The sequence below is a fragment of the Scomber scombrus genome, chromosome 8, assembly GCF_963691925.1.
Source record: "Scomber scombrus chromosome 8, fScoSco1.1, whole genome shotgun sequence".
Lineage (NCBI taxonomy): Eukaryota > Metazoa > Chordata > Actinopteri > Scombriformes > Scombridae > Scomber > Scomber scombrus.
Genome location: NC_084977.1, coordinates 19,165,162 through 19,182,059, shown reverse-complemented (window position 1 = coordinate 19,182,059; position 16,898 = coordinate 19,165,162).

Genomic DNA, 16,898 nt, shown 5'->3' with positions numbered 1-16,898 from the left:
GTCATGGCAAAGTGGTTTGGGGGTAAATGATTACAGTACAGCACAACAAGATACAACAAATCCAATTTACCATGCATACAACTGTTGAAATCCTTCCAACTTTGAAAATTATATTAAAAAATCATCATCATTTTTATGCCAATTCATTCTTTGTGAATGTTTTGGTGCCTGTTGTCTGCAAATAACTTAAATAGATAGCATTTCTTTGAGTAAAAGACAGTTACTGCAAATGTTCACGTTCTCTAAATTTAAAATGATGATTCTCAATGCAGCAATAACGGTATGTGTGTAAAGTATTGAGAAAGACAGTTCTTCTTCTGGTTGCTAATAAAAAAATGTGAAAAGACTTAATTCTTTTCATAAAAAAGAAATGTGCCTGTTGTTGTTTACACATTGCACCATCATGGTTGATCTGACAATTCAGCAAAACATCCCCTTTTGGGCAACTCTTTTCCCTTCAGTTAAACTTGTTTTTGTGTTAAATGTTGTTTCTTTAACCGCTTCTTCATATTCAGTCACACTAGTTTATATTTGAAGAGCTTTCAGAGAAACCGTATTCTTCTGTGTTTGCTTCTTTAACCTTTCAGGTTACAGCCCCCACCTGAGCTTACTCTTCAATAGCACAATACAGCTTTTCACTGAGGGCTTTAAGTTGCAGTTTTCTGTAAACCTGGTTAAATATTGTCCTCGCTGTGTGTGGTTGGAGTAGAAAAAGTCTCAATCTTGCTTTAGTCAATTTTTCAAAAGCAGAATGTACCATGGGCATTCAGAGTCTGTCATCAAGGACTTGGCTGCTGTGGTGCAGTACAGGAGAGGTTTTTCAGCACTAACCATAACCCTGACCCATGTACAGACAGAAACTTTCCCTCATAATGCTAACATTACTATTTTTGCTGCATGGCCCCTCTTCCTGGTATGTATGCTGACTGATAGATCATTTTTGCAGACATTTTCCATATTATTTTGACTTTTTATTGACCTAGTTCTGCTGTTTTGACACGGAGAGAATATCTTTTACTTCTTTCACTCTTTTCCTTCCCATCCAACACCTCAAACAGGGCAAATCTGTACAGCTCAATCCAATCCTTTTTCCCATTGTTCCTGCTTTTTAACAGAAAGGATTCTCCACATCATTCTTTTTGGTAAATCAACGCTTGTCAAAACATGCTGAGCTGATTTGAATGTGGAAATGTTAAATTCCAATTAGTCAAGGCACAAAACATACTCATATAATAAATGCTAGATAATAATTAGAGAGTTATGTCATAAACATTGCTACTCCTGACATATTTTGAGCTTATGTTATTATTATTATTATTATTATTATTATTATTTGTATGGAAGCAACAACATTTTCCTCCTCCTGAATCTTGTATTTTCTCCCTATCCCACCGTATTGAATGTAATGACTTTCACCCTAAGGCAGCAGGCAGCACAGCATCCAAATAATGCCATGGGAGCTGGCTAATGGCACCAACATTAAAAACAGCCAGCATCTGGCCTCCTGTGCACGAACACATATGTCTAAGCTTCTCTCCAGTCAAACCAGCAGTGCCCCAGGCCCTTGAACTAACAATGAATATGTTAGAGGTGCTGATAGAGTGAATGTTAAGGATAATTGACCAGGCTTCTCTTCCGTTTTGGCCTATGATGAGTCTCCTTTTACCACACTTGGTCATAAATGACCAATTCATCCAGAGAACAGCAGAGATAATCTGAGTCTGGATGTGTTTATGTGTAGTTTTCCTTGATTATGGAAAGACAATTTCCATCTGTAAGCCTGCAATGTACAGCTGTAAATTTCTTGATAGGTTCTCACTAAGGATTATCTGTAATTTACTTATGTTACATAGTGCAGTGTGTATGGCTGGGATTTCACCATTTGCATAAAGATAAAATGAGTCATGCTTAATTATGTATGGGTTCAGGAGAGCATCACATGAAACTATGCAGTGATAAGCAGTACAGTATATCTTAGCTTGTCGTTTACCTTGTTTTATTGGATTGTGGCCTGTGCTTTTTCACAGCTGTAACATCAGCACCAAGTTGTGTCTGCACAGTGTTGCAGACACTTGTTTACAATCCCAAAGAAAGTCTCTGAAAGTGTGTGAACAAGGTTTCCCAAAGTGGGAATGGTGAGAAAAACGGATGCTGTAATGGAGAAAGAAGAAAATATGAAAGAAGCATGCAGAAAGAACAGATGGTGAGAAAAATGAGGGAGATAGAAACCAGGAGAAACAAATGACAAACTGAAGGCAAAGACAAACTTAAAACAAAAGGAAGAGTAAACAAAGGGTTGAGACAGAGTGAGATCCAAATGGTGAGCAACAGAATCAAAAATATAGAGGAAAGGTAAAAAACAACCTATTGCAACATAATGAGAAAAACAGCCATAAATGAGGGATAATAGTCAGAAAGCAAGAGACAATAAGAGAGAAAAACGACTGTGCGACTGACTGCCGGCAGTTCCAAATGTCTCACCAGATGTTCCCAGATGCAAGCTTCACTCCTCCAAGACGACTCCACATTAACCTGACTTTATTGTTACAGATGTGGTGCTATTGGCTGCAACCCTGATTTACACCCAGCCACCAAGCAGACCAGGCTCGCCTCCCAGGACCCCTTCAAACCAAACACCACAGCAGGGAACAGTAGAAGTAGCAGGGTGTAGTGGAGAAAGATTGCAAGGGAAGCAGGCACCATACCGTGCCATATAATGACCCAATTCCAGGCATCTGGCCTTGGAAGGGAAGTTGCATGTTTCCCCTTGCTGGCTAGTTGGCAGTGTAACCCAGGCCTACTTGCATCGTCTTCTGAATTTAGTCACCACCTTTTCCCTCTTCTTTCTATGTCGCTGTTTCCTCTCAGCTCACAACGAGCTGTGGAAAGAGCTGGCAGGAGACGAAAAGACACTGCTTTAATCAATACCAACACAAGGCCTTGGCTGAAGAGCACAGTCAGCGATAGCGGGAGAGGGAGAGGGACTGAAGCCTCAGTTGAGCTGCTTTTGCCTTGAGCACAAATTGTCTGAGAAACCCAATGACTCTACAAAGGCGACAGGAAACATACAGTACATGTGGCTCAAGGAGAATGAGCAGAGCCAGAATGAAGATTGTCAAAACCCCCTGGTGTGCCCAGAACGGCGGTGCTTATAAACACAACTTTGAGTGTGACAGTGTCTGGATAATGAAACCATAAAACAATGGCTGCAATCACAACCAGCCAGGGCACATTTTTAGGATACTTCAAGTTCATTCCTCATCTTCAGAATTTTAACTTGAAAGACTATATTGTGTGAACAGACGTCATGCTTTGAAGGTTTGCCTGCTATTCATGTGTATGGTTCTTGGAGAATTAGACATATATGTTACATGAAATGATCATCCTGCTCCTGTTTTGAAGGAGCTGAAAGAATTTTATCACAATTGGTGTTGGTAGAAAGTTTGACTTTGTGTTATTTTTGAGGCATTGTAAAAAAAATTAACAATCTGGAAGAAAAATATTGGAAACACCAGTACTCCTGGACTGGAGTTACCTAGTGTAACCGCAGTCTTCTACTGTCCACTGAGCAGCTGTTCCACTGAACAGACCATTACGAATAAGTGCATTGCTTGAGGACATGTCAACAGTAATAGTTGAGGGAGGGAAGAGTATTTTTATTTAACATTGCCTTACAAGTTTCCTAGCTGCAATGGGGATCTGGGACAGATTTATGGGGCAGTGGTGCCCTTAAGGTTTTAGAAGCAGGTTTGTGACTGGAGGAACACTGGTCTGAATCCCCAGACTGGATGAGAGAAGTCTGGGTACGGAGACTGAATGAGTAAAGGCATTCCCTGTACTAGTTGGAAAACTGAAATTGACATGTTTGCTCTGAAATAAAAAGCCCATTTGAGAACAATCAACAGGCATTGTGTATTTCCTGTTCACGTGTATGATAAAAAACACTTAATGTTCACAATGGTTTGAATATTACACTTAGAGAAAAATGCCTGCATGTTCACTGCAAGCAAAGTCTTTTAAATGGTGTATGAGCTAAATGTTGGCGATCGTGCATCATGACAAAAGAGACACAACTGGAAGAGGCAATGAAACTGAAAGAAAGCTCCAGTCCAAATTACACACAAGAGAAACTATTACACATGTTGCTTTAAATTATAAGGTCTGTTAACCATTACAAAATTACAGATTACAAAAAAAGTATTGCCCCTGGTGGTATCCAGCCATACAGAGAGTTTTGGATTCATTTGCTTACAGATATCTGCTGCAACCACAATCCTTGATCATACTGACACTGTTCAACAGTTGACACTCGGATCATTTAAGGGTAATGGCTGTATTGGGGGGTTGGAGAACAAAACCTACAAAAAATGGCCAAGTGTGGCCAGCCAACCTGTGCAATTGAAGCCAAATGTTGCGCTTTGTTGTGGTCACAAATCCATCACTCTGCATGGGTGAGCATCTCATTGGCTAACAATAGGCTGTAGTTGAGCTGAGCAGCTCCAAGGTGTGAATTTGGAATAAGATGTCACTGGAATAGAACGAGCATGCTCAGTTTACTTTCACAGGATTATTAACAGTTAAAAAGAAATGGTGTGGTTGGAACTATCAATGTACTCTCCACACTGTCCAATGATGCTTTTTCCAAATTTTATAATACAGCCCAAATGTTTTAGTTGAAGAAGTCTATAAAAATACATCATCGGTTAAATTTTGAATGTATTCCTTTTTTTGTTTTATTTGACTTTTGCCTCACACAAGACTAATTTCATGCAGTGACCTATAGCAGGATAATGGCAGCAAGTTATACCTTTCTAAATTGAAAAGTCTTACATTACAGGATTATTTAAAGAAGAGCAATAAATTCAAGAACACAAATAAACACCAATTATTAACAAGTCTCCCCATCATTAACCAATGCTAAGATAAAGTACTAACACATGTTGCTCTCCTCAGCCACCCTGTTAAAGCCTCATCAACATGACTAAAAGGAACTGGACTGTATCAGTATCATGGGGAAGGATTGTATGTGTGTATATTTGGTGGGAGCATCCACTGGGTGTGTTCTCTGTTCATCCCTCCTCATTCATTTTACCCTTCCTTTCTCTATCTCTCATTCTCTCTTACTAGCATCTCTCCATTGCAGCCTGAGGCTCCTTCTAATCGTCCTCTGCTGTGCTGATTGGACTTTTCATTAGTCAACTCCCCAAGGCTCAGTGTGACCTCCTCTGGGTCACTGCCTACTGATTATACCAATTCTCGTTTTCTTCATTTTTTTTCCTTATTCTTTTTCTTCTTCTTCTTCATCACTCCTTGAAGTAGGTATGGCATGACACTGATGTGATGTATCTTGTTGAATCTGAAAACCAACCTTGCCTGACAGGTTGAGGGTTCATCATTGTAGAGCTTTCAAAATATGGTAAATATACTTTTGAGTGCTACTTTGTTTTTATTGTTAATAGAAAGTTGGCAGTTTGGAAGGCAAGTCACAAGATTTTAACACGTTATGTGCTACAGTAAACTAAAACATTTATGCTGTGTAGTTGGCATTGTAAAACTACAGTATGCCTTGGAATACTGTCAGAGAAAAGAGTAAAATTTGTCTCTACCATCTCGGCTTCTGCTTCGGATGGTTAGAGCTGTCTCTGCATATTTGTTGCTTTACGCAAAAACCTTATTGGATCTTAAGCATTGCCTACCGTCCATGACATGTCCTTGGAAGTCAACAAACCACCTATAACTCAGTCGCTGAAGGGATTTTAATGATGCGGCTATGCCACAGGCTGCCAACACTGCTTACACATCTTACTGGTTGTGACTAAAATGTGTACTGGAATAGGAGAAGATTATGTGTATATGAGTGTGCACTGGGAGTAGACATGTTTTTGCCATCTGACTAACCATGACCTTGTCCAAATGAAGCCATAAGAAACCCCCCCAACCCCTAATATCACCCCCCTCTAAACACACACGCACGCATACACACAGTCTCATCTCTGTTTCCCCGGCACGCTTCAAAAGCTGGAACAGATTACTCCCCTGTGTGCTTGTTCTGACTCTGATTGCTGCTACATCCAGATAGGCTTTCAAGTGGCCTCCTGTGTGCGCAGTGCCCCATGGGATACAGCCCGGCACACTACACATGGGGACTATTACCCGAGCCAGCGGAGGCTCGCATGCGGCGTGTCGCCCCTCTAGATTGGGCCAACATGGCCCTCATCCTCTCCACAACCCTCTAAACACCCATTTCCACCCCCAATCATTACAGTTAATCACGGTGATAGTTCTATCCATGGTCTCTCTCTGCAGTGGAGTGGTCATTCTGCATTAGCCCAGCATGCACAATGTGGGTATACACCGACAAGCATCGCTACCAGAGCTGTAGAGTGCAGTCAGTGGATTCAGCTCTAACTGTTCACATCAACACACAGACACACATCCATTTGCAAAAATGTCCTGTAAATCCAACAGCACAGCAAGCTAGTAGAGTTTTCATCAACTGCAACATATGAAGTGGTATTGGCAGCTTTAAGTCATGTCAAGACTGAGGCAAAAATGTGAATATGTTTTGCACACTCTGCTGTGACGCCTTTATTCAGGGTCAGACTGGGAACAAATTTCGGCCCTGGCAATTGTCTTCTGAACTGGCCCCATTTTTCCCCAACATACATACTTATGAGTTGTATAAAACAATATCAGGTTATTTATAATATATAGGCTAAGCAAAGGATATCAAGTTGGCACCCTAACAACAGGTGTACCTACAGGGTTTCATGAAATAATGTAATGAATGAATAAATAAATAAATAGCATAGAAATGGCCTAAAAGAGGCACACATAGGATTTTATTCGATTGACAATTGATATGGGCAACCTAGCTGTCAATGCATTTATTCTACAATTTGTACCTTCTGAAATAAAACAAATATGACATAATTATATGTCATAAGCCTAATTCAAAATGCAGTGCTATTATTATGAAACAAAAAAGCCAAACCTTTTTTTTCACACTGGACAAAAGCTTTCCTATAATGATCCGGAAATGTCAGAGCTATTTATTGTCAATCACCTGACATTGTGTTCAGAGCTGATCTGATGCAATTCACACATCAGGCATAACAGTCAAGATTTCATGCCACCGACACTATTTTAAGATGGAGTGGACCCAGTGTGAGCTGGCATCGTTTAACAAAAACATAGCACAGTAGCCTTAAGCAGCTAATAGCTAATAGCAACTCATAGAACAAAATAGCATGTGCCTTACAGTATAGATAGCCTACTGACAACTGGGATCATGTAACTTCCAATTAGATGGACTGTTCCCACATTTGTGTTGCTAATGGCCTTGCAACCCACTAGATGGGCCTGCTCTTCTGGCATCTGGCCAGAATTGCCAGATTGTCAGTCTGAACGGGCCTTTATTGTCAACACAAGCTGCTTCAACAAAAGTTTTATCCAAAGGTGTTCTCTGCTAAGAATAAGCCAGAATTATTAAAGGAGAGCCTGCAGGACTGTGAGGCAGAGATAACCTGCACTGGAGATGTGTAATTATTCATTTGTTTCTGTACTGGCATGTGACTGAGGACTTGTCTGTTTCATTTAGAAAGTGGAAAAGCTTGTGGGGAATGTATGTTTAGGGGCAAGAAGTGGGTGGATGTACTTGTTACTTGGTAGCTGTTTTGTAAACACAATCTCAATCAACCACTTGAGGACAAAGAGGGACAAATGGTTTTAGTGTTTAAACATACTCTCCTTGAAAACACTTGTAAGTTACAGAGCTTTTAGAATTCCAACACAGGGCTATCGTAAAGAGAAATGCAAAGGACAACAGGATTAAAGGCAATGAAAGAACTCAAGCAAATTCAAAGATCCTGAGATACTTTGAGAGGATAGAGGAAGTGATTGATAAAAGACGTCACCGCAGACTGACTCAAAAATACAGTGTCTTAGAAGAAGAAGAAAACATTTCTCAACTTGCATGGAGGTAAACCACAGTAGAACATTTATGACAAGTAAACATACCATTAATGTTGTTCACAAGGAGCTAAACTGTAGGGATTTAAAATAGACAGTGACAGAGAGAGAGAGAGACAGAAACGGAGCAGTTTCATTTTTTCCAGTCATAACTTAAGTATTAGCTGAGAGTCGAGGGACAGGAAGCTGAGACAAAGGCTTAAACCAATGAAATAAATTATGAGTCAGGCTCGGAAGGTAATTGCCAAGGATGCAGATTTAGCAGCGATCCAGTGCATTGCTAATCACCACCAGCCTCGGTACTGTGTTTATCAGTGTTGAAATGTTTAAAATAATGCTGTAAAAAAAGTAGTGCAAACAGTTTTCAGATGCAGAGGCTATGTCAAGTTTGATAAAGTGACGAAAGCAAATGGAAAAAAGAAATTAACATAACCATAACTCTCCCAATCTCCCCAAATATGCTGTAATATATATCAACTGTATCACAACCAATTAACTCAACCATTATGTTAAATGTTACTCATTACAATATTGCCCCGCATTCTACATTTTCTCCACCTCTCCTCTAATGTTGTTTCCTGTGATTTATTAGTGTTATGAGTCAGCGTTGGAGTGGTGTCACAGGTTGCTATTTGCAACTGCCAAGTCGTCACCTCTGAGAGTGTTCACTTGGCAGTTCTCACTGTATATGAACTGAGAGAAGCTGTTAAAATCAAGGGGAGGCCAGCAGTGCATTAGCCAGAATGCTAATGGAAAATATTTTAAATGCTTCAATACATTCTTTATTTTATTCAGTTTGCACTGCAGAGTAACCAATTTCCACTTATTTGCACCTTTAATATAAACAGATAATACAATTTAAATACTTCAATTTATTGTTTTTATTATTATTATTCTTTCAAGGTTTTGGTTCAGCTTAAAGGCATACTGTGAATCAACAAACACATGCAAAGCACACAGTATGTGCACATCAGCCTGTATTTGCACAAAGCAACCTTGAGAGAAATAGTAATCACGTCTGCTTCTGGACACTCAAAAACTTTGAGCATTTAATGCATGACTACAGAGAAGGGATGATTTGTTAAATTTAAATCATCCACGGAAATTATTATGGCTTTTACTTTAGTTGCTTAATGTTTAAAAGAAGAGATATGTTTTTCACAAATCTTCGACAGTTCCATTTTAAGATCTCTTTTGTTCAAGTGAGCATTGTTGTGAACTGCATTTGTCACTGGTGGAAAAATATGTTATTCTGTGATCACTGTTTTCCTCACATTACTCTGTGATGGAGGCCTGCGAAAGTCAGGCAAAAGTCAGGCAGAAAGCCTTGCAGAACAATTGGCCTGTGTCCTCAGAGGAAGGTTGGCCCATTTAAAATCATCACTTTGTTTTGCTCGGGAGTCGGGGTTACAGTGCTGCCTGTGACCTCACCCGTCACCATTTAGCTGACAGCCACAGTATGGTAACCTTGTTAGATGCAGGGCTGAAATGGCTCTTCCCTCGTAGATAACAATCAGTGTGTCTGTGAACTTCGATATGACACAAATATGAACAAAACTGCAGCTCCACAGCAAAGCCTGCACTGGAGAACATCAAGCATGGACAGTTTCATAGGGCAATCCCCTGTCATATAACCCTGTTATGTCTGAGAGAATTTCTTTGGCAATGTCTCAAGCCACTTCTAAAAATGCCAAAGTGGAAGATCTTTTTTCCTTTTTTCTCTTTCTGTCAGGATCTTTTTTTGTTTTGTTTTTTACAAAACAACTTTCTTTGTGTCACTGATATGCACTGCCAGTTATGTAAACATCACTCACTTCAGATTTCTTGTCAAAATTGGAAACAGCTGCTGTGGCTGTACATAGGGGCAAAGCCAACTGTTCTTTTTTCACCTTTGTTACAATTTGTAACGTCCTGGTGAAGAGCTATAGAGACGTCGTGGCAGCACTCTGTGCTCTGTCACAGTCACATCGTCTAAACTGCAAGCAATTAAAAGCAAGGCAGGTCGAAATGAAGGGTCAAGTCCTCCACTCTCAAAAACGGAGTGCCATTTCCAGTACAGTTATGTGTGTACTTTGGACCAAAATACATCTACATTAAGCTATGACTCAGTCTATATTTATAACAACACATTCTGCCCTTTTTACATAGTGAAAAGTGTTCTAGACTGTTTGAACTTGACATGTTTTTCAGAATTACATCATAAACTATCGTTAAGTACATAAAGGATTTTTTCCCCACCATTTCAGGCAAAATTGTTCTCCAAGTTTAATGTACAGCTGTTGATACAAGGTACTTGAACACTGGGATGTGCATTATGGATAAAAACCATTGGAAATCTGGCCTACAGTGCAGGTACTCAAGAAAGACTTCATCATGCAGGTCATAGATCAAACTGACAAGAGGTCTGAAGCAGCTGAGTGTTTTATGGAGTAAAAACAAATAATTTCAGATGGATTTTTCAGCGTTGAACCACACCAGATTAATTTGAACGATCTCAAGGTATGACTCAGAACCCACTAACTCTCTCTCAACTTTTGCCTTCCAGCTCCCAGACTCTATTTATTGTCAATATGCTTGGTAATGTGATATACAGCACTGCAGCAACAGCTGACATGCTATCAGCAGTGCCATAAATTCAAAAGAAAATCAACGAGTTGGACACAGGCTTGATTCCAGTGAAACTCCCACTGCTGATACTGAAAGAAACCTGATTTATTAACGGCTGCTTGTGTGGCATTCATATCTCTGTGAAAAAAAATCAATAAGACCAAAAGTCTTAAGCGGGAATAAAAATGGGCATATGCTTGGCTGCTGTATAAGCCCAAGCACAAGGCAACTTTGCAATAGTCAGGCGGAAACAAACGATAGAATGCAATAGTACACAGCCAAAAATATGATTAAAAACAACATTATAAAAGGGCCTATTAAGTGGAAGAAAAAAAATTACAATAAATAACTTTCCTCCAATTTAACTAATGGGGGAATGCATACTTTTGTAAAGCAAAAAGGATTTACAAGAGTTGTAGGATACTGCAATTAATCTTGATATGTACCGTTGATGTGCTGCAACAAGAACTCACTGAAAGAAATAAAGGGACATGCCACACAAATTCGGAAAATCTGTCCTCATTTCCCTGTCTGGAAAGCAGTAGAGAAGAGCTGGGTGTTCCATGGCCACGTCATCTTCAATTTGAAAAATACGAAATCAATTGTTTTCTGTGGGCCTGATTTCAATGGACCTTGTAGCATTTTGTAAAGCAAAAGCTTCCACAGTAAATGAAATATTATCAGTGATTCTTTCAAGTGAGAAAAGTTTCCAGAAGATTGAGTTTGGTCTTTTAAAGCCTCAAAGAATGAGCAAAATGCAAATATGCAAATTACATATATGAGCTCTAGCAAGAAGGGTTCAAGACATTTTTTTTAAAATAATGCAGGAGAAAGGATGCAGTAGTTACATTTTAGCTGTGGATGTGAATTTACACGTTCTCCAACTTTGACCAGCTATAATTAAGTTAAACTACAATCTAATAACTTCAGGCTCTCTAAGAAGGCTCTCAATTTAAAGTGTTTTTGAGTTGACACATGCATTAGTATACATGTGTTTATATATAAATATATTTAATATACACACACACACACATGCGCACACACACACACACACACACACACACACACACATATATATATATATATATAAACAGTACCAGTCAAACGTTTGGACACACTTTCCTATTCACATCAATGAGAAAGTGTGTACAAACCCTTCACTGGTCCTGTATATATATATATATATATATATATATATATATATATATATATATATATATATATGTATGTATATACATCTCTACACACTTTGCACTGCCTGCTGAACATCAAACTGGTGGTCTGTAAAACATACTGTACCTCAAAATGTATTTAATGACTTTGTACCTCCAGCTGTGTTGACATACTACAGCAGTGCTATGAGTTGGTCGGTTTGTGCTTTAACACTCAGGAGGCTGAGTCTCGTAAACAGGCTGTACCTGCTGCTGATGGAGAGATACCACAGAGAGGATTATCCAGTGGTATGGAGAGGAAAGCTATTGATGACCTTTTCTGCAGGAAATTTCCCTCTCTGTCAATCAATGACAGGCCCTGGGATGTGAATGTTGGTGGTACTTCAGTGTCCTTCATAATGATGGGAGTGACACCTGCAGCCTGGCTTGGATTATTTCACACATTTTCTGCAAGCAACATGACCCCACAGTTAAGCAAGAAGCCAAGAAACAGTAACTAGATATGGATATATTCCAACACTTTGAGGAAAGAATACACCACAGTTGTAATTCACCTCTTGTTGAAATGAATCAGCCACAAAATGCAACTCTTGCAGCACCGTCTCCTCCTACTCATTTTCTTGCTAATGAGAGGGGAAAATTGGGTCCATGTTGATTTCTTGTGGGATCCAAAATGACTTCATTTTCCTCTCATATTGACCTAAGAAAAATAGTTACATTTACCGGGGACGTTTTCTCAGTCAAACCACGACTGCATGACCACAAACAAAACTGAATGTTATTGGAAAGCACTACAGAGAAACTACACTGTGTCTCCCATGTGCCTTAACCATTCACTAACAGTGTGTATATACATGCGTGGGTGTGTGTTTAGGCATGGGTGACCATGTGTGCATTTGTAGCCCGGGCAAAAATGTGCATAAATATGTTAAATTGTTGGTGATAGATACATGAATAAATAGGATTTGATAAAAGGTCAAAAAGAGTGAAATACATATATTTCATTGTTTGGTAAAATCTCAAGTTCATGTGTTAAAAAATGTTAAAAATGCTATATGTGTTTTATTTTATTTCATTTGATAAAAAGCTGTTTACTTCTACGGTACCCTTTCTAAAGAAATGCTTTCTTTTGACTTGAGGTGTATTTTATTTTGAAGGATGGGTTGTGTGTGCGTTAATGCGGGAGACAGGAAGGACGGAAAGTTAACAGGAGAAGACAGTAGTGTTTTTGGCGGTGTGGACGTCTGAAGTTGTGGAGAAAAACAGTTTGTGCAGTATGTGTATTAGATTTTCAACAGGATAATCTGTAAAAGTACATTTTATTGAGAGTTAATGAGAACGTCTGCCCGACGTTTTGCAACCTAGTAACCTGTTACGTCGCTCGTTAGTCAAGTGAGCGGGTTTGTAAAGTGGAGAGACTGCAGGCTAAGCTAACTGAGCTAACCCAGCTCGACATCCTAGCCTCGTGGACAGTTTCCGACCGGGAGACAACGGACAACCACCAGATAGCGCTCCGAGCCATCGAGGAGGCTCAGAGTTCCTCTGGCAACGTTGGATATCCACCCAAACTCTGTGAGTGTGTCCTCCTGCTGTCTCCAGCACCCTGGACAGACAGCTGTGAACTGTTATATTCCCTGGATGGCCACATAATTCCTGAAAAAGGTACCTACAGTTAATTTATGTTCTGCTCAGCTGAGAGTGAAGTGACTGCTGAGTTTTTGGTCTCAACGAACACAAGCAGCGATACAGGCCTGCAACTATTTTATTTTATTAAGTATTATTATTTTGCCGGCTTAGTATAGTGATTATTGGTGTGTGCACAGTGTTTGATTACTGCTGAAAAGTTGTTTGGACATTAAAAGGGACAATATATTGTATGGTTTGAAAGAAAACTGATATAAGCTGTGGACTTGTAAAAAACAAAAGAGTACACTAAATTTAAGTTGTTATATTTATTTTTGCATTATTATTCAAGTAAAATAGTACTTTTAATCTATAAGTTGGTTTCTGAGTGTATTTTCTAACTTTAAAAGGTTTGAGGTCCACATATGTTGCATATATCTGACTGTTGTGCTTGTGAATATTTAATAACGGGTCAGTACACTTAATTATTTTGATATAAAGAGGCCACTAACATCTGGTTACATCCATAGTTCTAAGGTTACTAAAGGACCCAAGATAAATAATATTAAGTTAATTAGAGTTAACCCACTAAAGTTAAGTGAAGTTAAGAACTCAGGGCCCCATCTACATATATTGAGGGTAGACGGGCTACATAAAATGGAGGCACCGCTGGGATAATTCTTGGGTCCCAGTAAGATCAAAGTACCTAACTTCTAGAGACAACAAAACAGACCCAGACAATGGCCACCAGAGCGGAGCTAGCTGCTGAGCTGAAGAGATGGTGCAGGGGTGAGGGATTGGATGAGGCTCATGTACTTATGGTTATAGTCTCTGAAAATGTGGAAATCAGCCAAATTGAAGACACCCTTGCAACTATTAAGTGCTTAGGTCGAGTACGTGTCAGAGGGAGGATGTTTAACACAGGGCTAGGCAGACTGATGGTTTTGTGTGAATGTAAAGAAGAGCTAACTGGAGTAAGTGTTCCTCCTGAGGTGTCTTTTCCAGAGGGTGGAGAAATCTGGCCTCTAGTCACCATAGATGTTGCCCCAGCTACTGATGAAGATTTTAATGACAAACTGAAAATGCTGTTGCAAGCTGAGGGTAAGACTATGGAGGACCTTAAAGCTCTACTGCCCACTGCACAACTCTCCACTAACCCTACTGAGTCCATTCTACAGGCAGTAGGTGATTTTTTGGAAAAGAGCAATAAACCTCCATCGGAAGGGGGTTATCGTCGCCTACGAATCTTCTCAGGAACACAGCCTGTGCCAACAAGTGAGGAGCAGTTTGACTACTGGTTTGAGCAGGCATTGCTCATGGTGGAGGAGAGTGAATGCACTGAGAGGGAGAAAAAGCGAAGGCTAATGGAAAGTCTTAAGGGGCCAGCCCTTGAAATAGCCAAAGCTGTGCGCCTCAGCAACCCTGATGCTACCTCTGCAGAGTACTTGGACGCCCTTGAAAGTGCTTTTGGAACTGCAGAATCTGGAGATGACCTGTATTTTGCTTTCCAGCTGATGCAGCAGCAACATGGAGAGAAACTGTCCGATTTCCTGAGACGACTGGAGCGCTCTCTCTCTAAAGTCATTCAGAGAGGCGGCCTTCCTCCGAGCTGTATGGATAGAGCTCGGGTGGAGCAACTACTGAGAGGTGCAGTGGCTTCTGACCTGATGCTCATCCAGCTACGCTTAAGAGAACGAAAGACTAAGCCACCCACCTTTCTACAGCTCCTGAGCGAGATCCGTTCTGAAGAAGAATATGAGGCTTCAAGGATGAAACTCAAGACTTCAGTGCATCCTGTACAAACAAAACTGGTAATGGATGTGAAACAGGCAGAGATCCAAAATCTAAAAGCTGAAGTCAAAGAGCTCAAGTCTATAGTTGCAGCTGTGGTGACCAAGCCACCTGAAACTAAGGAGGAGTATACTGATACTGAACCTGCAACATCAGGACGCCCCTGTGAAAAGCATCGAGACTCTGAGCTGGCAGCTTTAAAGAAGCAAGTAAAAAGATTGCAGCAAAAAGTAAATAATAAAGTGACAGCACCAAATGCTCTAGCCAACCAAACAGCCGTTTCAACAGTGGAGGCTACCACTAGAGCTGCCAACTTCCCCATCAGACCAGTACGGCACCCTGAAGAACAGTTCTGCTACCGGTGTGGTGAGAACGGACACTTTGTTGCAAAGTGCCATAATCAAGAGAATCAGAGCAAAGTCATTAAAAAACTGATTCAAGCTCTGAGGCTGTCCAAAGAAAACCAGTTTTCCACCAATGCTGCAGAGTCTCCAGTTAACTGTGCTGTCAAGAGAAGCATAGTGATGGCACCACAGAGTACAGAGATTCCTGAAGGTTTGATTGGACCACCCAGCATAGTACCGTTAAAAGTCAATGGACACACCTGTGATGCTCTGTTTGACAATGGCTCTCAGGTTACCATTATTTTCAAGTCCTGGTATCAAGAACACCTAGCTGATGTCCCGATACATCCTGTCGCTGGTCTCAATCTCTGGGGTTTAAGTGAGTCCGAAGTTGGTTATCCCTACCGTGGCTACATAGTGGTGGAGCTTGAATACCCAGCAGAGGTCACTGGAACCTGTCGGACTGAAACGGTTCTTGCCCTTATTTGCCCCACTCCCCGGACTGGAGAACAGATCCCGGTCCTGGTAGGGACAAATACCAGTCACGTGAGAAATCTGGTGCAACACTGCAGAAAGAGTGGCGTTGACATCACACGAACCCTAGGCATACGAGCTGACTGGGTGGATGAGGGTGTCACTAATAACTCTGCATCACCCACCGATGTTCAAGATGACGATGTTGGCTTTCTAACGTGGCAAGGCCCTGGCCCTTTAACCCTACCCCCTGGTAAAGACACAGAAGTTGCCTGCAAAGTTGACTTCACACTGCCCGTGGGTAAAGAGATCTTGATGGTTGACTCATCCCCCTCAGTTCCTCTACCAGGCAGTTTGCTATTTCAACCCATGGTAGTACCAGGCCCTGCAGTGAACGTCAACAATTTCAGGATCTTAGTCCAGAATCAGTCCCTCAAAGAGACAATTATACCAGTGGGAACCGTCATGGGACACATGTACTTAACTGAAAGCGTCACTGCTGTTCCTCTTGACAAGTCAGCACCATCAGACTTGGATGTCAACTTGATAAACTTTGGAGACTCACCTGTTCCACCAGAGTGGAAGAAGCGTCTGAAACAGAAGCTGTCCCAAAGGTCCAAGGTCTTCTCCCTGAGTGACTGGGATGTAGGATTAGCTAAAGGCGTAGAGCACACCATCCGCCTGTCTGATAGTAGACCTTTCCGACAGCGTTCCCGTCGTCTGACTCCTGCTGACATTGATGATGTAAGAAAGCACCTTCAAGAGCTCCTGGGTGCAGGCATCATTAAAGAGTCTCGCAGTCCCTACACATCACCAATTGTGATCGTCAGGAAGAAAAATGGAACCATCAGGATGTGTATTGATTACAGATTACTAAACAGCCGGACAGTCCCTGATCAGTACACCACACCTTGTA